At 35.7% G+C, this 23,736-nt stretch overlaps 1 long non-coding RNA gene across 1 annotated transcript; it reads right to left on the bottom strand.

The window, feature by feature from the left end:
* Positions 1-2,642: 2,642 nt before the first annotated feature.
* Positions 2,643-5,470, bottom strand: LOC122147113. Its single transcript, XR_006161431.1, has 3 exons — positions 5,075-5,470; positions 3,812-3,847; positions 2,643-3,693 (listed from the first exon to the last, which is right to left on the bottom strand). It is a non-coding gene; the product is annotated as an uncharacterized LOC122147113 (long non-coding RNA).
* Between the last annotated feature and the right edge of the window lie 18,266 nt (positions 5,471-23,736).

Below are 23,736 nucleotides of genomic sequence, written 5' to 3'. Positions count from 1 at the left end.
TTTTTTTTTTTTTATTATGTTAAGAAAATCACAGTTATTCACAATTATTTATCTGGTCCCTAGTCAATAATTGTTCACACAACTTTTAGACTTTTAAAAATTATTGCGGAAATAAATACATAAATAAATAAGTAAATAAACACATTTATCAACAAAATGTCTGATCTTTTCTGTTCAGCCAAATTAATGAAAATAAAAGACAAAAAATAACATTTCATTTTAAAACCTAGGTTAAAACCTAATCTGAAATACAAGATATAAAATTTATTTTAAGATGAAAATGACATGAATAAAACAAGAGTAATAAAGATAAACTTAACTAAGCAGCACTGACTCTCCAAAAAGTCAGGGCTCCTGAGAGGCAAAACAATAGGCATATAGCATATATTTCATAGAGTGTATTATTATTATTAAGTTAGGCTTGTGTTCCCAGGAAACTGGCAGCATGTCTTTAGCGAAATTACACGCTGTGAGAATAGCAGAAGGAGACTGAGCCTCATAGTTCTGCCTCTTTCGGCATGTACTTGGCATTCAAAAGTGTCCCTAAAGAGCTGTGAGAACAAAAAGGAGGCTAGAAGAGAGAGACTCAAACTTGCTTCATTTCATCTTTGATTATTTCATAATGTCACATACTCTATTAAAGCTTTTTGCTTCCATTTTACTGTTATTTGATTATAATTCATATCAATGTAATTAAAACCATCACAGGCTTGCATTTCAGTTAGCTAACTGCATTACTAATAATCAATTTGAGGGTATTCTGAGGGCAAATTCATCTGTCTCTTTAAATGTTCCTGAAGGGCAACAGATTTACTAAGTGACTTGTCAGCCAATATGATAGATCCACACGCCTACTAGACCATTGTGTCTCAGTCCTGGACTCAATCCCAGTACACAGAGTGAATACGGTTGGAGTGTTAAAGTTAAAGGATGGGACACTTAAAGGAATATTTTTGACTATTTTATAATATTGTTGTAGTTTTAAAGCAACAACCCAAAACTGAAAATTTGCTGAAAATGTACTCACCCTCAGGCCATGCAATATGTAGATGAGTTTGTTTCTTCATCAAAACAGATTTGGAGAAATTAAGAATTAAGATGATAAAAATATCACAATAATCCACAAGTAATCCCCACCACTCCAGTCCATCGGTTAACGTCTTATGAAGTGAAAAGCTGTGTGTTTGTAAGAAGAAAATTCATCAAGACATTTTTAACTTCAAAACGTTGCTTCCAGCTAAATATGGGTCTTCTTTCCATAATATTACTTTCTCCAAAAAGGTCACCTCATCTGAATCAGGAGGGAAATATGCACAGATCAAGCAACTTTTACAAATGAAAAATAGTCAAAAAGTTCTAAACAAATTGGATTTTGATGTGAGAGGAAAACAGAGGATGGATTTTTTTTCACTGGAAGAAGTGTTAATATGGATTATAGACTGGTATTTTTTATTTTATTTTATGATTTCTTACAAACATGCAGCTTTTCATTTCACAATTAATTTATGTACTGGAGTGATGTGGATTACTTGTTGATTATTGTGATGTTTTTATCAGCTGTTTGGGCTCTCATTATGACGGCACCCATTCACTACAGAGGAGCCATTGGTGAGCAAGTGATGCAATGCTCAATTTCTCCAAATCTGTTTCAGCGAAGAAACACATTCATTTATATCTTGGATGGCCTGAGCAAATTTGCATTTTTGGTTAAAAACTCTTTTTAAAGTTTAAAACTTTTAACCTGTATGATTTTTTTTTTTTTTTCCTCCACAGAACACATAGGCTTTATGTACAGTATATTAGTCACATTTAGGATACCATTAGTCTCACTGCTAACATAATTTCAATGCACCATGCATTCAAACCAATACTAATTCTGCATGATGTTTTAGATGGAAAACATGTGAATTGCATGCTGCAACTGTGATTAAATTTATTTATGAAAAGATATAGCAGAAAATGTATCGCACAATTGTATATTAACATAGAAGGGGCATTATGGTTGCACAATGTTACCAAACTTATCTAATTTGAAGAAAAGTTTCTCCCACTGAGATCTTTTACACAGGTGAAGATGTGGGCAAGGTATAATACATTTAGCTGCCATTGCTAATGAAAAAAGCATAAACAGATTGTTCTGTGCTTCACCATTCCTGTTTATAAGAGCAGATATCCATCATAGTGACAGCCTGCTGTATTTGACTTCGCCATATATCGGAAGATTCATTTGCCCTGGTCAGAAGTTTGACTACCAAATCATTCATGTCCAGCACTTTAAAAAGTCAACAACGCCCAATGTCTCTCATCATTCATTCTGAAATGAAAACAGTTTATTTCCTGTTAGAGTAGAGTACACTCAGGAATCATGTTTATTTATTTTCACAGAACTGACTCATGAGTCTCCTAGTTTATGGATAAAATGATTTGGTAAATATCATGCTACGTATAGAAGATTTTATTATTTTATCCTATATGAGGATAGCTAAAATAATTTGAATAAAAATGGGAACAGTTTTCTTAAATTTAAAATACCTAAAACATAATAAAAAAAACATATACATATCAAATATTTTGATACAGAATTTATTTTTATTATTTCAGTTCAATTTAAACTTATTTCAGTTAGTTTAGGTTTTTCCTCTTCTATTTATATTTGATCTTATTTCAGCTTTAATTCAATTACTGAAAATTATTTTAATAGTTTTAGTTAATAACAATACTGCTGTACAAAAAGGAAACACTAGAAACAATTTCTATTAAAATACAAATGACATTGTGTTACATTTTAGGTTTTTAACTTTGACCTCTCAGTTTACAAAAGCAGAGCCCGTTGTTCTGGTTGTAAAAATTACAGTGTAATATATCCAGATGCCAGAACCAGGCCTGGTACATACAATGCTCTATGTGATGTTTCCACCCAATGCCTCCCTCGATTTATCTCTTTGACAGCCGATCCATACAGATAAATCACCTCGTAAGGTTTGTCTCCCTTCACACTCCAACCTGCACTGTATCAAACGATTAGGAGTGCACCAGACTCTTCAGGGAGAGAAACAAAACTCTTCACTGCAGTAAACTTTCACACATAGAGTTCTAAATATCTTTAGCTTCTCGTCTCATAGCTTCTCTTGTGACAATGAAAAGTGTTAGTGACTTTTCCAAATAGAAAACAGCTAACCGACCATAATGATTCTCCAAAAAGGTTCATTGCCGTTCCATTGAAAAGAGCTTTGAGAAAATGATTGGCCATCATTCTCTGATTTACAGAGTCTGTTGCCTATACTCGCTTTATTCGTCTCTCTTTGCTGGTGCACAATAACAGTTTGTCCATTTGTCTGTGTAGCTCACATTTATTTTCCGCTCCATCTGAAAAGGTGTGCAGGTAACAAAGCGAACACAAGCAGTGTCGATGGGTTCATGCTGGCCCAAAAGCTGCAGGTAAAATGACATCTGGGCTGATCTAACACAGAAGCTGCTAGCTTTGAAAAGTGATCTTCTGAGTTGTCAGAATTTTGATATCTAACCCAGGAATGGAAGCCGTTGAATAAGTGATGTTGTTGTTTTGGAGAGCTTGCTGTATTTTGGTCCACGGATTGCATGAATGATTGAGCTTTATCAGTCAAGGCCTCGGAAGTCTCAGCAGGAAACATCATGGCTTTATTGTCACTTTCTTTCATTTTGACATTCTCATTCCTACACCAAGAATCAAGGTGCATGAGACAAGATGAATTTTTAACCAGCAGCTGTCCTTTGTGAAATGTGCCCAGATGAATAAAACAAAGGCTATAAGACACAGAATGAAAAGTCTCACCTGATGGTTGAGTGGCCCAAATAAACGCTTGATTGCCTGACAACACAGAAAGTCCCGGAGAGACAGAGTTATAGACTATGGACTATGGAGTAGAATGGGTTTGTAAAAGTTGTTTTTATGCATGTTTTGGCAGTTATTGCTACATTTTATACCCCTACCCCTTCCCCTTGTCCCTTGAAACAGAGTGTCAAGGGGTAGGGGTGAAAATATTCCCCTAAGAACTGGGACACCACTACTATGCCGTCACACGTCATCATACGTCGTCTAGCTCCTACAATACACACATATACTGGTGTGCTAGTGTGCATTAGAGCCTTCAATTACTGTTCTGTATTAATGCGCTGCTTACTGACACACACACACACACACACACACACACACATCGGAAATCGCGCAGCTCACACATCCAGGAGAAAAGAAACTTGTCAACGCTGCCCCATGACTTTTATTAAATACAGTTTAAATACTGAATCACTACATTATATTTAACAACAATGAGAGGATAAAATCGCTGTTTTTAAGTAAACTCACTCTAAAAAGTGAAACGCGCATACACACAACTTCCATCTCTCTCTCTCTCTCTCTCTCTCTCTCTCTCTCTCTCTCTTTCTCTCTCAATATTTGAGAGAAGTGTTTAGCAATTTCTAATTATTGGGGGGACTAGCCCCTTCAATGTCTACGGTGGTTATTGCCCTGATCAGACAAGAAAATATGTTGTGGTACTATCGTGCAGTCTATAGTGATATGACGTTAGCAAATATTAGCGATTTTTTGCAAACATTTCTTTGAATAACATGACCGTTAATATGAACTCACGATTGAATGTAACATAAAACAAATGATTACTTTTCATTAAAATCTTTATAAATGGCAAAAATGCTTACATTTATGTGTCTTTTTGTTCACTCAGGCAGCCATGTTGCCGAGATAATTCATACCCCTTTGTTTGAAGTGTGGTCCCGAAAAATCTTCGTTTGAAGGGGTGTCTGGCCCTCCCCCTCCAACCAAAAGAGAATCGAGACACCACTACCCCTTAACGTGAACATGCAAAACGGAGGGGTGGTGGGGGGGGGGGGGGGGGCTATGGGGTGTAGTTTTGGTTTTGGGTTTTTTGGTTTTGTTGATCATCAGCGAGTGGTGTTTCAAGTAGGCTACTTCAAAACAGTGAATCACTTCACAAAGCAATTGGTTCAATTCATTTAAAGTGTCTCCCATCACTAATATCAAACAGGATGGATGTTTAACACTTAAACAAAACCTTACCGAACTCCAGTTCATTGCAGAAACTTGTGATGTTTGTGCTGTTTTCCCTCCAAATTGATGCAACTTCCTGGATCATGGTGTAATCTGTTTAAGGACAGGGGACATGGGAAGCTTCACCTCTGCTGGTAGATGCAGTAACTACACCATCTTCTTCTTTTGGTGTTTTATGGTGGTTTGCAAACAAACGATAGGTGCATTACCACCACCTACTGGGCTGGAGTGTGGAACAGTGATGTAAGAAAAAAAAAACCTTCTCTTTAACCTCTAAATCCTATTAAACAGACCTACTTTTCTTAATTATCTCATTAATGTATTGTATATTCTATGATGGTTCAATCCATTATGCAGCAGTTTTAATTGTAAGATTTTCTATCCCCATTCCTCTTAATTCTTCCAGCAAATATGCCCTTTCTCTTTCAAAAGCAGTACTATATATTAGAACATGCTCTACAGTTTCTGCTGACCCATAAATAATGCAATTCCCAGACTCATGTTTGTTACTGTCTACATAGGGAATAATTTAGAGCAGTGTGTCCAAGGCGAAGTCTAGTTATAATTGTGTCTTCTCTTCCATGATTGAAATTCCCTCTTTCACCACAACTTGATTTTGAATATGAAGATGTGTTCCTCTTCAAGTTTTAGTATTTTGTAAACATACATTTTGGGAAAATGCACACCTATGAACCTTTATTTCCTATCATTATTGATTAAATTGAGAAATAAAACCAGTAAATTGGCAAATTATAGCCATGTTACATGACTCCAGTTTCATGTAAGTACAACGGAAGTTGAAAATTTCAATCTTTCTCATCTTTTACAATACTTTTTTTTTTTTTTTTTTTTTTTGAAGGGTAAGTACATGTGCAACGCTCAGAGATGCTGATGACTGAATGGGGAAAATCACAGTCTTCTTACTATTTCCTTTCTGCAGCCAAATAGCCAATAATATCCCCCTTAAGCACAGGTTGCCAGGACAAAAAGACCTATTTGATTGTTCCCTTTTGTGCTGGAACATTTGCAGCATGTCCTAGAAAGAAAAATAATGTACTAAGTCACTCGTCCACACATTTAAACTTTGACTAAACTTTGCCTGAACTTTAACAGAAAGGTACACACAAATCTACATGATGGAGGATTCTTTTTACTTGATATTTTTCTCACAGAATCAGGTTTGGATGTGTGGATGGACGTATAGAAAGGAAAACAAGAACTCAGTTCCCTCTCTGTTCCGACTCATGGATCAGTCACTGAGCTACTATGGAAAAATGTGTGACTGTAGATTGACCAGATCTGATCAACACAAAATATTTTTATTTATTATTTTTACTATTCTTGTGAAACATTCATACAGTCTGGTAGCCCAAATACATTTTTGTTTTTGTTTTCTTCCAGGAACAGCAAGAAAACAAACATAAATGTTCTCTTTAGGTTACGTTCATCTCAAAACCTTCCCTTTCAAGGATTTTTCACTATTTCTCAGATTAGTTTTTCAACAGGCCACCCTCAGAAAGCCCTTAAAGGGATACTCCACCCCAAAATGAAAATTTTGTCATTAATTACTTGTTGTTCCAAAACATGTCGTTCAAAACCCGTAAAAGATTAATTTGTCTTCCGACACAATTTAAGATATTTTGAATAAAAACCAGGAGGCCTGTGACTGTCCCATAGACTGCCAAGTAAATAACAATGTCAAGGTCCATAAAAGGTATGAAAGTCTTTGTCAGAATACTCCATCTGCCATCAGACGTGCAATCTGGGTTATATGAAACAACAGGAATACTTTCTGTAAGCGTAGAAAACAAAAATAATGACTTTATTTATTAATTAATTTGTTTGTAGTCTGCTCTGTTTTTTTCCATATAACCATATGTGGCGTATTCTCTTCTGTTTCATCCACGCCACAAGGATGCACTGTTTCTACATGTATTTAGCTTTGATTTGAAAGAAAACAGCGCATAGAGTTCATATAACCCAGATTGCACGTCTGATGGCAGATGGAGTATTCTGACGACGACTTTCACACCTTTTCTGGACCTTGACACTGTTATTTACTTGGCAGTCTATGGGACAGTCACAGGCCTCCCGGTTTTCATCCAAAATATCTTAAACTGTGTTCGGAAGACAAATGAATCTTTTACGGTGAACTTTTATTCAAGGTCCTAGTGAATCTATATAAACAAAATGAAATATTTCTGTAACAGTGATTCTTTTAAATTGAAGCAAATGCATCCTCACAGCATGTGATATCACCCAAATCCATTAATTTCAATACATTAAAGCTATGCCTGATATGAAATAAACTACTGTAGAAGAACAGAGGCTATTTAGATTTTAAAATCATGGATGGCGCAAAGAAGAAGAAACAGAAAGACAGATAGAGAAAGAAGCCTTTAAATAAGCTGAAAATTCAGAAATGCGGTCTACCTCTCCTGTCTGAAATGAAACTCACCTGAAAGGCAGTGACACACAAAAAGAGTCTGTGAATTCATCAGTGCTGTGTGGGTTACAGCAGGCGTCCCACAGCTTTCCATGACTGGCTTTCCTTTCAAAGGGTCACATCGTACATTTTACTTTTTTCCCCAAGGTATTTAGCGAAGGTTTCTTTTTCCAAAAAAATGAAATGTTGTCCTACACAACCAATTTCTAACTTCTCTCTGACCCTTAGATTTAGACTCTTCAAATGTGAAATGAGTGAGTAATAGCGTTTGTTGCTTGAGCTTTTGGAGAATCTGTACACTTTTCTATTTCATAGTGACCACGTCGGTCAAGCTGCAAAGAAAACAAAAAGTTTATTTTATTATTATTTCAAAATATACAGGAAATCTTAATGATAAGACTGCTTCATTGAATGTTTAGCTGCACATACACTAATGTCGAAAAGTATGAGGACAATTATTTTTAATTTCTATATTTATTCAACAATGGTATATAAAATTGATCAAAACTGACAAAAAAGACTTACATTTCAATAAATCTCATTCTTTTGAACTTTCTATTAATCAAATAATTAATCAAAGATGATGAGAAATAAATTACATTTTAAAACATATTCAAGTATAAAAAAAAAGGTTATTTTAAATTGCAAAGACTTCACAATATTACTAACTGGATTTTATTTTTTTCTTATTCAAAACATAAAGAAAATCTTACCCCAAACTTTGCTAAATCACCTGCATCATCTGTAAAGCTGTTCTTCCTAATAAATATCTCAACGAGTGACTTATCATACAGTTTAAAACATAAACATCTGCTAAAAGTCATTCTATATCCGACAGCAAATACAGGTGCATCTCAATAAATTAGAATGTCATGGAAAAGTTGTCAAATTATGAAACTCATGTATTAAATAAATTCAGTGCACACAGATTGAAGTCTTTGGTTCTTTTAATTGTGATGATTTTGGCTTACATTTAACAAAAACCCACCAATTCACTATCTCAACAAATTAGAATACTTCATAAAATCAATATTAATAATAAAAAAAAATAAATTAAAAAAAAAAACATTTTTAGTGAATTGTTGCCCATCTGGAAAGTATGTTCATTTACTGTACATGTACTCAATACTTGGTAGGGGCTCCTTTTGCTTTAATTACTGCCTCAATTCGGCGTGGCATGGAGGTGATCAGTTTGTGGCACTGCTGAGGTGGTATGGAAGCCCAGGTTTCTTTGACTGTGGCCTTCAACTCATCTGCATTTTTCAGGTTCAGGTCTGGTGAGTTTGCTGGCCAGTCAAGAACACCAACACCATGGTCATTTAACCAACTTTTGGTGCTTTTGGCAGTGTGGGCAGGTGCCAAATCCTGCTGGAAAATGAAATCAGCATCTACAAAAAGCTGGTCAGAAGAAGGAAGCATGAAGTGCTCAAAATTTCTTGGTAAACGGGTGCAGTGAATTTGGTTTTTCGAAAAACACAATGGACCAACTCCAACAGATGACATTGCACCCCAAATCATCACAAACGGTTCTCCATACTTCCTCCAGACTCAAGGACCTTGGTTTCCAAATAAAATACAAAACTTGCTCTCATCTGAAAAGAGGACTTTGGACCACTGGGCAACAGACCAGTTCTTCTTCTCCTTACCCCAGGTAAGACATCTCTGACGTTGTCTGTAGTTCAGGAGTGGCTTAACAAGAAGAATACGACAACTGTAGCCAAATTCCTTGACACATCTGTGTGTGGTGGCTCTTGATGCCTTGACCCCAGCCTCAGTCCATTCCTTGTGAAGTTCACTCAAATTCTTGAATCGATTTTGCTTGACAATCCTCATGCGGTTCTCTCGGTTGGTTGTGCATCTTTTTCTTCCACACTTTTTCCTTCCACTCAACTTTCTGTTAACATGCTTGGATACAGCACTCTGTGAACAGCCAGCTTCTTTGGCATTGAATGGTTTGTGGCTTACCCTCCTTGTGAAGGGTGTCAATGATTGTCTTCTGGACAACTGTCAGATCAGTAGTCTTTCCCATGATTGTGTAGCCTAGTGAACCAAACTGAGAGACCATTTTGAAGGCTCAGGAAACCTTTGCAGGTGTTTTGAGTTGATTAGCTGATTGGCATGTCACCATATTCTAATTTGTTGAGATAGTAAATTGGGGGGTTTTTGTTAAATGTGAGCCAAAATCATCACAATTAAAAGAACCAAAGACTTAAAATACTTCTGTCTGTGTGCACTGAATTTAATACACGAGTTTCACAATTTGAGTTGAATTACTGAAATAAATGAACTTTTCCACAACATTCTAATTTATTGAGATGCACCTGTATTTTAGTCACATATTGGAGATGAGAAAAACTTTTGACTTGGTCCAGATGAAAACAGCCTCAATGAATACATGGTGTATGTTTAGCCCCAAAATAAGGTAATTTACATAATATAAATAAATAATATAATTCTTTAAAGGTAATGTCTGTAATATTATTTGATTTTATTTTCAACTGTAAGTAAATCATTCGTTGTTAGGGCATTAATGTTAGGTTGTTTTTCATGGGCATAGTTGGTAGCTGCTTGAGGCAGGAGTTTTTAGGGGTTATTAATAGTGCAAAATGTTAATTTCATAAAATCCAAGTTCGTATTTGTTGATTTGATGCTCTGTGCTGAAAAATAGAATAAAATATTTATTAAATAATTTATTAAATAATTTATGAAATAAAATACATTTTAAATAAAGAGTGCACCTTTAAGTCATTCCTCAATGTTTTTCATTTCCCTGCTCATTAGTTGTTCTTTGTGTATAAAATATCCCTCTCTGAATTACTTCAGGCACAAACTCTCAGATATATACTCTATGAAATATATACATATTATCTCTGGAGATAGACTAAGTACATTAATGGATTTTTGTGCTCTTTTCCACACATAACTGAGCAGCTAAATTAATATGATCATAAAACTCTCTCTCTCTCTCTCTCTCTCTCTCTCTCTCTCACACACACACACACACACACACTCTTACACACACACACACACACACACACACACATACGTCTGAAGTGTAACTAAAAACTGGGGGAAAAAATTAATAGAAATAGAAATAAATATTATGTGAAACTATCTTGTCAAATAGGTGCTGAAAGCTCAAGGAATCTAAACTTTTGCTCTGATGACTTTGAATGAATTATGAATTATTACTTACGCAGACCTTCATACTTCCATCTGGAGTGAAAAATCATAACTCAAATTAATATCAGATCTAGTCCCTGTTTTAAAGCCTAGTAAGCTGTCTAAGTAGGCATTTGGTCAAAATATATTTTAAATATGCTGTAAACACCTGAGCTCAAAGAAATATGTTTTTGAAACACCATATAAAATATATTTCAAAATGTATTTCAGGGGCAAGGAAAAATATATTAGTAGGAAATATATTTACATAAATATACTTTATATTTTAAATAATATAATTATGTTATTATATATAAACATTATGAATATATTGTGAAACATATTTTTGCTAATATATTTTTGGCCATTTTTGTATATTTTGAAAGTTGCAGCCCGTGTAGAATGTTCCAAATCTGTCATGCAAGTCAGTTAACAGTGTTTGGAACAGAGCCCAAGTGTTCATCATACCAAATCTTTACATCCTTCTCCAATGTCACTTTTGTCCTACCTCACAGAACTGAAAACAAAGCACTGTCATGATATCTGGTTGATCTTACTCTCTCGATACTATTCCTTTTTATTATCCCAGTTTTAGAAAGGTTCAAGGACAAGTTAATCATCAAGTCTAAAAGTGCAATTTGAAGTAGAAGTTTGCGTGCATTTAAAATGCAAGATTTTAGCATTTCTTAAGATTTCATATCCAAAAGCAAATATACTATAATTAAAATGTCCTTTAACAGAGCACACATTTGCATTTCTTTTATTAAAATAAGCCAAAAAGATTATATACATGCAAAACTAGCTCTGCATTTAATTATCAGCATTCTAATTAATAATAAATGAGAGATTTAGCATCTCTTTAAATTGTTAGTCAAACCTCAAAATCTGGCCTCTGTAAATGCTCTAGGTTTGAGCCAAGAATGTAAATGTCAGAGGATTTAAATATGCATGAAACTTTAATGAACTCACTTAAAAAAAAAAAAAAAAAAAAAAAAAAAAATCATTCATTCTCTCAACCCCATGAGAAATGTCCTTCCAAAGTCCAGTCTTTGCTTTTCAGGCCTTACCATAACCATTGTGAACTGCATCCCTCAAGTTTTTTTATTTTGAGTTTAAAATAGAAAATACATTGCTGTATGTTAGTCAACATGACTAGGCTTATTATTACAAAGTTTGTCTTTATAATATTTTATTAAAACATTCTCCACCACTAAAAATCTTTTTTCCATTTTTCGTCAGCTCTTCCCTCCAACTAGCTGTCATATAAAGGCACTTTTTAAAATCCAATCAATTCCTGCTGAGTAAAATAATGTCCTCACTGGTTCATTTACTTTCATTTAGAAACTAAATTAAAACACTAAAATGGGCTAATGCTATTTTTTATTGATTTTAAACTTTTGATTTGATAATAAATAATGTATTCGATCAAATACAACTAGTCTGATGCAAAAAGCAGCATCTGTGTGGGAATGTGTTGGCTGAGAACTGCATATATTGCAGCATTCTGTATTTACAAAGTTACAGTGTGAACTTTCTCCACTCAGGTCAATCAAACTATTTTTTTTCTTAATCTTCTGATGTACTGTTCAAGACCACAACTCTCTTTACCTGCAAAATTACATAAGTCAATAGATTTTTTTTTTTTTTTTTTCATATCTTGAATTCAAGAGGTTTACGGTGTTTTTTTGTGATTTCTTCCCTTGATGGAAAAATCTAATATGGTGAATCATTAGTTGGATAATATTATGAATTATTTGCACTTGGGGTTAAGACATAAATTATAAGCTTAAAACTTTTGTGTAATCCTTCTCAAAAACTTTGATAAAATTTCGTAGAACTTTATAAATATTTAAGCTTTTCTTTTCTTTCTTTTTTTTCAATTGCTTCCTTCCTGCCTTGCAAAAAACATTTTGCAGTCAGTTTATAGTTTTGGGACAAAATGCAATTAAAAGGCAAGATTATAAAACTATTGACGTTTGGCTTTTGCAAAGGTTCCTGCATTAATGCTGATCTGCTGGAAAAGTACAAACAATCGTAGGATCATGTAAAGACACATTGTTCTCACTTGTTATTCTCTTGTAGTCACCAGGTCTCCAGAGAAAGACCTCAAGTGTCTAGAAAACACAAACTAAATTTAGACCTACCTGACATTCGCATTTGATGTGCTTTTATTTTGACTTACAGAAATAAATCTAACCACTCGATGCTCTTTGTATCTGTTAACGTCTGCCACAATTTTAAACATCTCTGGACAGAAAGCATACCCTACCAGTGGCTTTGCCTTGAAACCATAAAGAAATAAGTTCAGATTAACTTTTAATATTAATATGTTTGCTTGTTTTACCCTCTATGGTTGTTTGTTGCAGTGGCATTATTTAACTGACCTGTTCCTCATACATTTGTTTTTCAGGCTTCATGATAGGATACTAATACTTTTTATTTACTCATATTTGTCACTTGTAGAACCTGATGACAAATCTTCTATTCAAGCATCATCCAATGAATCAGTAGTAATTTCTGCCTTTAAACCCTCTGAAATGTCTTTCTCCAATCACTTCCACACTTATGTCAAGTCCTCTCATTATCAGTGTAAGTGTGAACATATGAGATCAGCTCATTGCAGATGATTTCTTCTCCTGATAATATGACATCATCAGTTTAATGTTCTATAAAGGAATAATAAGATTAAAACTAATGAACAGCGCCAATCCTAATTTTCCAATTATCAAATCCCACATTGATAATCATGTGGACAGAATCCCTATTTCTGTGATGATAAGCTTAGTTAAAAACTATAATGAAAAATGTAATAAGGCAAATGGCCTTTGGACTTAAGAGCTAGAACTGAGCACTTTGACTTAAAGAGTTTAATAGACCACAGGCTGTTATTCGTCTCATTGTACCAGCAGTTAACCCGGCTCAATCCCACTCAAGCCATTCCCCAAAAATCTACCAGCACTTATATCTCAGTTTCTTTTTATGAAAACTGACAGATTTCAGCTTTCTTGTTTTAGTTAGAAGGTCACATTAAAAATATCTTGGAACTTTTTAAAATGCCAATATCTGTGATACTGTTCAGAATTTTAGAATTTTTATATAGTTAATGGCTTTCATCTTTAAAAATGTTTAAAAATAGAAATTATTATTAAAAATATATATATATGATTACTGCATGAACTCATCAAAAAAAAAAAAAAAAAAAAACTATATTGACTGTGTGAAGCATTCAAATTCATTAAAAAAATTAAATGAACTTAAATTCCATTTGAATAGCGTGAGATATTTAATGGCTTTCTAACAGTGCAAGACAAGGGACTCCTCTAGTCTTCAGTCTAAGCTGTATATAAGTCAATCAGCTTTAGACACTAGAGTCCAAGAAAGCTTTGTGCTCCTGTATTCCTGTGTCAAAGGGAAAATGTATGGTTATGTCTTATCTCCTTACAGCAGCATTGCCCTCATTTCTTATAAGCGAATCCGGTTTTAGAATGTTATTGTAAGACAGCTTTGAGTCATAAATGAAACCGTTACTTCAGTGAGCCTGTAAACTCAATGGGATCTGTGATGTCATGTGCCTTTCACTGCAGTCGAAACCAATAGGATACAAATAAAATGTCTCCCATGTTCACAGCTATTGAACACAGCAGCTCTTTTCCAAAATCTGTAGTGAGCTTCTGACCTACACAGCATTGTGAGCCTTTATGTGCACACCTGTCATGACAAAAATAATAATAATAATAATTTTGTCCAAATTCTAAGGCAGCACTGCATGCATCCATCATGGATAAAGCAATTTTAGAAATAATACAATTCTCCCCAACACACTTTTTGGAAAATCATTATTATATTTTTTGCATAAGTTTGCTTGGTCACATGCAGGGGAAAATAATGTAGCTGCCTCCATAAAACAAGCAAGCACTAAACGATAATCTCACAACTAGTACTTACCTACTAACATCTGCTGTTCAGCTAATCAAGGAAACGTCACATAATGTAATCGATATTCATGACCAAAGTCATGCCTGGCACAGCTTGTGTGCTGAGCTGCTGACAGAAAGTAAACTTCCTGTGGTGAGAAGACAAGAACAACAGAAGAAAATAAAAGACATATTTGATAAGACATATTTGATTTGATTTAAAAAAAAAAAGAAAAAAAAAAACATGCATCTTTATATTCAATGTTGCAACAGATTTTAGGCCTAATTATTAAACTTTTTTCCTCAAATAAAATAAATAAATAAGTTACAGTGAAGTTTAGTTTTTAAGCTTTTTATTCACAAAGTGTGTGATGAGAGGCTGTCAGGATTTATGATATGGCTCACCACTTTTTTGAATAATTGCTACACACATGCTAAAAAAAAATCAGTCAATACAGTAAAAATAAAAAACAACAATCTTTTGCCCTTTTCAGCATGTTTTAAAATTGTTTTAATGGCACTCAAAAATCTGGGTTCAGAATATATTCATGATTTTATTCAGCATTTAATTGATAAAAAGGTCACAGTAAAGAAATGTATAATGGTTACAAATTCTTCTATTTCAAATAAATGCTGTACTTTTGAACTTCCTATTCAAAGAATCATGTATAAAAATATTAAGCAGCACAACTGTTTTCACCTGATAATAATAAGAAATATTTATTGAGAAGCAAATCAGCATACTAAAATAATTTTTGAAGGATCATGTTACACTGAAGACTGGAGTAATGATTTTTTGCATCACAGGAAATATATATATATATATATATATATATATTCTATATATAGATTATATAGATAGATATAGATATATATATATATATACATATATATATGAAAACTTATTTTAAATGATAATAATATTTCACAATATTGCTGTTTTTTTTTTTTTTTTTGTACTGGTATTTTTATCAAATAAATTCAGCCTTGGGTGAGGCAGAAGAGACCTTCTTTCAGAAACATTAAAGAATATATATTCTAAATCAGTTACTCATTTTTGTTAGGATGCTTTCCTCTGTAAGAAGTAGATACCAAGGCTGCTAGCTTGGTTCTACAACAGAGCTAGCGAACATCCAATTATTATTATCCTGAAAATCTCTCGCTGTAAAGTAACAGAGGTTTTGATAACAAGTCCCTCAAATCATGCGAGCACCAGAAACAAGAGGGGAAGCAGCAGAGATTCTCAAAGAATCCACATTGCTTTTCACGTATTTCTTTCGTATTTCTACGACTTGCAAGAAAGAATAATAGCAGTAATTGCATCCTAATAATGATTTATGAATACAAATCTAAGAAGGCCGAAGGCTTGGAACAAATAAAGCAAAAACTGACAGAGGCCACTGGAAAAAATATACGCACAGAGCTAGAAGGGACCACTCGTGATTAGATTTCATTGTGCATGAAAATGATTATATCTGTTTTTTAATTCCTTTTCAACTCCTTTTCTTTAAAACCTCAATTTTGTATTCACGTTTTTCATATTTAATAAGTAGCAATGAGCTGCCAACAGTGCCTTTCTGCTCCTTTCATACACTGCAAATATGATCACACGAACGAATGTCTCGCTCTTGGATTTAGCAGCTGCTGCACTTCCACTGAACATTCAAATGAAGATAAAACAAAAATCCTGGAGAAAAGTTCTTGGGGTTTCACTGAGGTACAGCAGAATTACATGAATGGTAAAAGAACCAGAGCTCAGCTCGCCATGTGCCATTTTCAAGAATTTGCTAGTATTTCACCTGCTTTTGAACACTTGTCTAATTTGAATGCAGATCTGTAGTCAGTCCCTGAGAAGGAGAATGACAGCGGCATAATTAAACACCTTTACAGTAGGTCCTGCAGGTAACCCTGTCTGTCACGATTACTTTGACTGGGAAATTCACTAAGAATAAATCATGACCAATGAAATTAATTTGCATTCGCTGTCTGTATAGTTTTAGCACCTGTTTCCCTCAAAGGCACAGTTAAAAAAAAAAAAAAAAAAAAAAAAAAAACATAATTTACAATTTATTTGGGGGGAATTTAGGGTTTATACATCTGATAAAACAATAATCCATCAGTAATTTTAACTTCAAACATTTGCAACCATGCAAAAAAATATATATATATTTCTGTATATAATATTGTGAAAAACTGAAAAAGAATCTGATCTGAATTAGCACAGAAATATGCACAGATTAAGCACCATTTACAATCAAAAACAATCCAAAACTGTTCTAAACAAATATGTTGGTGGATTTTATTGTGAGAGGACAACAGGGGATTGACTTTTTCACTGGAGGAAGCACTATTATGGACTGGAATTTTGGCCAAAAGCGATGGTTTAAAGTTAATGTGCTTTAACGGTGGATTTGATTCTTACAAACACACAGCTTTTCACTTCACAAGACGTTAATTAATGGACTGGAGTGGTGTGGGTTACTTGTGGATTATTGTGATGTTTTTATCAGCTGTTTGGACTCTCATTCTGATGGCACCCATTCACTGCAGAGCATCCATTGCTGAGAAAATGATGTAATGCTTAATTTCTCCAAAACTGTTCTGATGAAGAAACAAACTCATCGACATATTGCATGGTGTGAGGGTGAGTAAATTCTCAGCATTTTTTCATTTTTGGGTGAACTATTCCTTTAAGGATTTATGACTTGAGTAATTGGTGGTGAAAAACATGTAGTTTTCTTGCACTGAAATGCGATGTGTTAAAGCAGCACATCTGTTTTGTAAATTCACCTAAGTATGAGCATTCAAGAAGCTTTATCACTGCTGTTTAAAAGGGTGGTTGCTAATAAAGCCACCATTAGTGAGTTCTGCTAATCAACACCTGACACATCTAGGACTTGCATCTTCTGTCTCGCACAAGAACTACTGTCTGGACAGAAAAGACTCAATCAAACTGATAAGATTTTCAACCTGCACTCCTGCAGGCTTCCTTCCCAGCATTCCTGAGATATCGACTCTGCATTCTGAGCAATGATGGTTCTTTGAAGCCCTTTTGCATCTCCAAGGTCCGTTGCACCCAAAACCCTGCCATCCACTCCCCTTCCCCACTGGGAGCACGTAAGTTCAAGAAGAAGACGTTTCAAAGAGGCTTCTACAGGAAGTGCATGGGAGCAGAACATTAATTGATTTGTTTGTGGCTAAACATTCTTTCCCCAGCTCTCACGCTGACATCATTGTGCTCTCTATCAGCCACCCCCTCGTGTGTCATACAAGGCGAACAAGAATCTGAGTGGAGGAGGGGGACTCGGACTCTCCTCTGGAAAGCTTTGAATTCTCCACAGGTGTCTGCACACCAAAGATGTGTGATGAATTCCCACTGGGAATGGAAGAGCACGATCTATGGTTATTTTCTATTCAATGACATGCTGCTGTACCGCCAGCGTGGAATCTTGTGAGCACGGTGTGTACTGAAAAAAAAAAAAAAAAAAAATATGAGGTAAAGCTCTCAGGAAATGCTCTAAAAATGCAACCCATACAAAAGCAAATAATGCATTAAACAGCAAATATCAGCCCCAGAATAAATTGCTGAATAAAAATGCATTGGGGCATCGATCAGGCAAAAAGTACAATTCTGTCACCCTTATTTACTCACCTTTTCATGCCGTCCCAAACCCATGTTTTTCTTTCTTCTGTGAAACACAAAAAGAATAATGTTTTGAAAAATATTCAAGCTGCTTATTTCTATGTAGGACAAAGTAAAAAATAAAAAAAGGCTATTTAGGTCCAAAAGTGCATCATAAAGGCAAAAGCAAAAAAATTTTTTTAAGAATTTTTAAAAGTTTTTATTATTATTATTATTATTATTATTATTATTATGCTCACCAAGGCTGCATTTTTCATAAATATACAGGAAAAACAGAGATATTATAAAATCTTATTTAAAAAATAAAAATAAAAAATTCTATCTAGATATAATTAATTTTGATTGATATAGAGGACTTACTGATCTACTATCTAATCTTATTATTAGTGGTGCTTGCCGAAGGCAAAGCATCACTATTATTATCTCACATACTTATTCTTCTTCTTCTTCTTCTAGATCCGTACAAATTTCGGCGCGTAACTAGTCCCGCAGTTTTTGTCACAGACCCACAAAATAGGTGTCAAATCGTGCGCCCTATTCGGGAATGGTGTGCTATGACTTTTATAAGCGATCGGGCGTACGATGTTCGCACACCGGGCGATATATCGCCCGAAAAATCGCATAGACAATGCATTGCGGCCAACTTTGACGGATCATAGCTCCGAGACAGAATTTCGCAGAAACATGTGAATCACCACATTTGGAGAGGCTATCAGGCTGTGCGAGAAACATACCCCGCAGTGGGGTATAAGTTGTACCCCTGGGGCGCAAGAGCCCCCCAAAGTTGCCCCATAGACATACTATGGTGAGAGCTCGCCCATGAAACAGTGTGTTTTTCCTATTATGGTAATTTACATAGGAGTTTTGCATTCAACATAACTCTGGATCACAATGTCATAGAGACATGGGGGTGGGCTAATTTTACTCAGCCAGCCAATCAGTCTATCAGGATCATTGTGAAGCAGTTAAGCCACGCCCTAGCAACCATTTAGGTCCCCTTAGTAACAAGCTCCATAGACTTCCATTGAAAAAGATCAAATTAATATCTTTGGATAGAAGTGTCATAGAAACATGAGGGTGGACTCGTTTGACTCGGGGCAGCAAAGGACCAATCATGAATCACCTTCAAGACTTCATAGCCACGCCCTAGCAACCATTTAGAGCACCCTAGCAACCCAAAGCATAGAGGGATATCTTTAAATCTGAATGTCATTAAGCCATAAGGGTTGGTTTATATCATTCATACTGGCAAGCAGCTTTTGGAGTATCTACATTGGCAGCTGCCAGGCCACTCCGTAGCAACCAAACAGAGTACCCTAGCAACCGTTTTTTAAGATCTATACCTCAGCATCAGAACATCGTACAGACATGGGGGTTGGTTTATAATGGCAAGCAGCCTTTGGAGTATCATCACTGGCAGCTGTCAGGCCACTCCCTAGCAACCAAACAGAGTACCCTAGCAACTGTTTTGCAAGACCTATATCTCTGCATCAGAACATCGTACAGACATGGCGGTTGGCTCTTTTGACTCATGCTAGCAAACTGGAATTCCAACACACATGCTAGCAGTGAATAGCTACATGCTAATAGTGATTAGCTAAGTGCTCAAATGGGCTAACAACATGCTATGAACTGTATAAAAACTACATAGTGACCATCTGTGACATCTACCAACCACCTAGTAACATCATAGCAACTACCCCGATTATGATAGCAACTGCCTAGCAACCACCCAGGTTACCATAGCAACTGCCTAGCAACCATCCAAAACACCTTAGCAACCACCTAGCAACACCTTAGCAACCAACCCAAATACCATAGCAACTGCCTAGCAACCACCCAGGTTACCATAGCAACCGCCTAGCAACCACCCAGAACACCCTAGCAACCATCTAACAACACCTTAGCAACCACCCCAAGTACCTTAGCAACTGCCTAGCAACCGCCTAGCAACCACCCAGAACACCCTAGCAACCGCTTAGCAACACCTTAGCAACCACCCCAAGTACCTTAGTAACTGACTAGCAACCGCCTAGCAACCAGCCAGAACACCCTAGCAACCGCTTAGCAACACCTTAGCAACCACCCCAAGTACCTTAGCAACTGCCTAGCAACCACACAGGTTACCATAGCTTCAATGTAGATGCAAATCAGTTCACCCTAGCAACCGCCTAGCAACACCTTAGCAACAACCCCAAGTGACCTAGCAACCACCCCGATTACCCTAGCAACCATCCTGGTTACCCTAGCAACAGCCCTAGCAACCATCGTGGGGACCCTAGCAACCACCCCAAGTAACCTAGCAACCACATAGTAACACCCTAGCAACCACCCTGGGTACCCTAGCAACCGCTCTAACAACCGCCTAGAAACACCTTAGAAACCGAGCGCCGAGTTTTGCCACTGCAAGCACCACTCACATTTTCTTCAGGAAATGTACATTCTAGTTATTATTATTATTCTTCTGAGCCAAATTTTAAACACTATCTCCTCCTAGAGCTTTCAAGCTAGAACCACCAAACTCGGGTCAGACCTTCAGACTGGTCTGACTCGGGTTGCTATATCTTTTTCTAACTGATCCGGCTTATGGTTTTCGTGAACCAGACTACCAAAACCCCCCTTAAATCCCATAGACTTTCATTGAGGGGGTGCAAACTTTTACAAAATAAGACTTATAATGTATTTAAGTTGTCTACTACCATAGCAAACCTTAAAAAACTCTCTACTGAGAATACAGCTAAAACCAGCCTAAGCTGATCAGTTGCTTTGGCTAGTCTCCCAAGCTGGTTTTTAAGTGGTTTTGGCCACTGTCACGCTGGTCTTAGCTGGGTTTTAGCTGGTTTTTACTGAATCCACTGGTTTAAGATGGTTTTGGCCGGATTAGCATAGAAACATGCCTAACAACATGCAAGTTACTCACTAATCAGACTAGAAACATACTTCTAACATGGTTTAAAGTGGTTTTGGCCACTGTCACGCTGGTCTTACCTGGTCTTAGCTGGTTTTCTTTACTGAATCAACTGGTTTTAGCTGGTTTTAGTATAGAAAAATGAAAACATGCTATGCTAGTTACTCACTAATCAGACTAGAAACATGCTTTTAACAAGGGTTTTAAAGTGGTTTTGGCCACTGTCACGCTGGCCTTAGGTGGTCTTAGCTGGTTTTAGCTGGTTTTCTTTACTGAATCAACTGGTTTTAGCTGGATTAGAATAGAAAAATGTTAACAAAATGCTAGTAACTTGCTTATCAGACTAGAAACATACTTCTAACATGGTTTAAAGTGTTTTTGGCCACTGTCACGCTGGCCTTAGCTGGTCTTAGCTGGTTTTAGCTGGTTTTCTTTACTGAATCAACTGGTTTTAGCTAGATTATGATAGAAACATGTTAACAACATGTTAGTAACTTGATAATCAGGTTAGAAACATGCTTTTTAACATGCTTTTAACATGGTTTTTAAAGTAGTTTTGGCCACTGTCACGCTGGTCTTAGCTGGTCTTAGCTGGTTTTTTAGCTGGTTTTCTTTACTGAATCAACTGGTTTTTAGCTAGATTATGATAGAAACACGCTAGCGACATGCTAGTCACTTGCTAATCATGCTAGAAACATGCTAGCGACATGCTAGTCAATCACTAATCATGCTAAAAACATGCTAGCGACATACTAGTCACTTGCTAATCATGCTAGAAACATGCTAGCGACATGCTAATCACTTGCTAATCATGCTAGAAACATGCTAGCGACATGCTAGTCACTCGCTAATCATGATAAAAACATGCTAGTCACATGCTAGTCACTTGCTAATCATGCTAGAAACATGCTAGCGACATGCTAATCACTTGCTAATCATGCTAGAAACATGCTAGCGACATGCTAGTAACTTGCTAATCATGCTAGTGACATGCTAGTCACTTGCTAATCATGCTAGAAACATGCTAGCGACATGCTAGTCAATCGCTAATCATGCTAAAAACTTGCTAGTGACATGCTAGTCACTCGCTAATCATGCTAGGAACATGCTAGCGACATGCTAGTAACTTGCTAATCATGCTAGTGACATGCTAGTCACTTGCTAATCATGCTAGACACATGCTAGCGACATGCTAGTCACTCGCTAATCATGCTAAAAAACATGCTAGTCACTTGCTAATCATGCTAAAACATGCTAGCGACATGCTAGTCACTCACTAATCATGCTAATAACATGCTAGTGACATGCTAGTCACTTGCTAATCATGCTAGAAACATGCTAGCGACATGCTAGTCACTTGATAATCATGCTAGAAACATGCTAGCGACATGCTAGTCAATCGCTAATCATGCTAAAAAACATGCTAGTCACTTGCTAATCATGCTAAAAACATGCTAGCGACATGCTAGTCACTTACTAATCATGCTAGAAACATGCTAGCGACATGCTAGTCACTCGCTAATCATGCTAAAAACATGCTAGTGACATGCTAGTCACTTGTTAATCATGCTATAAACATGCTAGCGACATGCTAGTCACTAGCTAATCATGCTAAAAACATGCTAGTGACATGCTAGTCACTTGTTAATCATGCTAGAAACATGCTAGCGACATGCTGGTCACTTGCTAATCATGCTAGAAACATGCTAGCGACATGCTAGTAACATGCTTATCATGCTAGCGACATGCTAGTCACTCGCTAATCATGCTAAAAACATGCTACTGACATGCTAGTCACTCACTAATCATGCTAAAAACATGCTAGTGACATGCTAGTCACTTGCTAATCATGCTAGAAACATGCTAGCGACATGCTAGTCACTTGCTAATCATGCTAGAAACATGCTAGCGACATGCTAGTCAATCGATAATCATGCTAAAAACATGCTAGTCACTTGCTAATCATGCTACAAACATGCTAGTGACATGCTAGATACCTTGCTAATCATGTTAAGTACATGCTAGTCACTTGCTAATTATGCTAGCAACATGCTAGCAACTTTGCTAATCATGCTAATGACATGTTAGTCACTTGCTTTTAATGCTAGCAATATGTTAATCACTTTCTTTTTTAAACTTCTGAACTTTTCAAAATTTTAAATCTTTTTAAACTTTTTAAACTTTTCAAACTTTCTAAATTTTTCAAACTTTCTGGTCAGGCTTTTTCAAGCCAACTTAAAGTTTGAACACAAACTTTACTATCTAGTTTCAAATGTAATTTATTCCTGTGATTTCAAAGCTCAATATTTAGCATTATTACTCCAGTCGTCTGTGTTACATGATCCTTAAGAAATCAATATAAAATGCTGATTTAATTCTCAATGAATATTTCTTATTACTAACAATATTGGAAGTTGTTGCTGCATAATACTTTTCAAGAAACTTTTAATAAAATTATAAAATTATAAAATTTACTGGTTTTTTTTGAAGACTTTTAAATAAATATTTATATATTTATATCGTTTTATAACATGTATATTTTATAAAATTATATATATAAGTCCTCACATTTAAGGGCAGGAGAGATGTTTTATAATA

Source organism: Cyprinus carpio, chromosome A12, assembly GCF_018340385.1.
Source record: "Cyprinus carpio isolate SPL01 chromosome A12, ASM1834038v1, whole genome shotgun sequence".
NCBI classification, from domain to species: Eukaryota; Metazoa; Chordata; class Actinopteri; order Cypriniformes; family Cyprinidae; genus Cyprinus; species Cyprinus carpio.
This window is presented reverse-complemented; position numbering and strand designations above follow the sequence as displayed.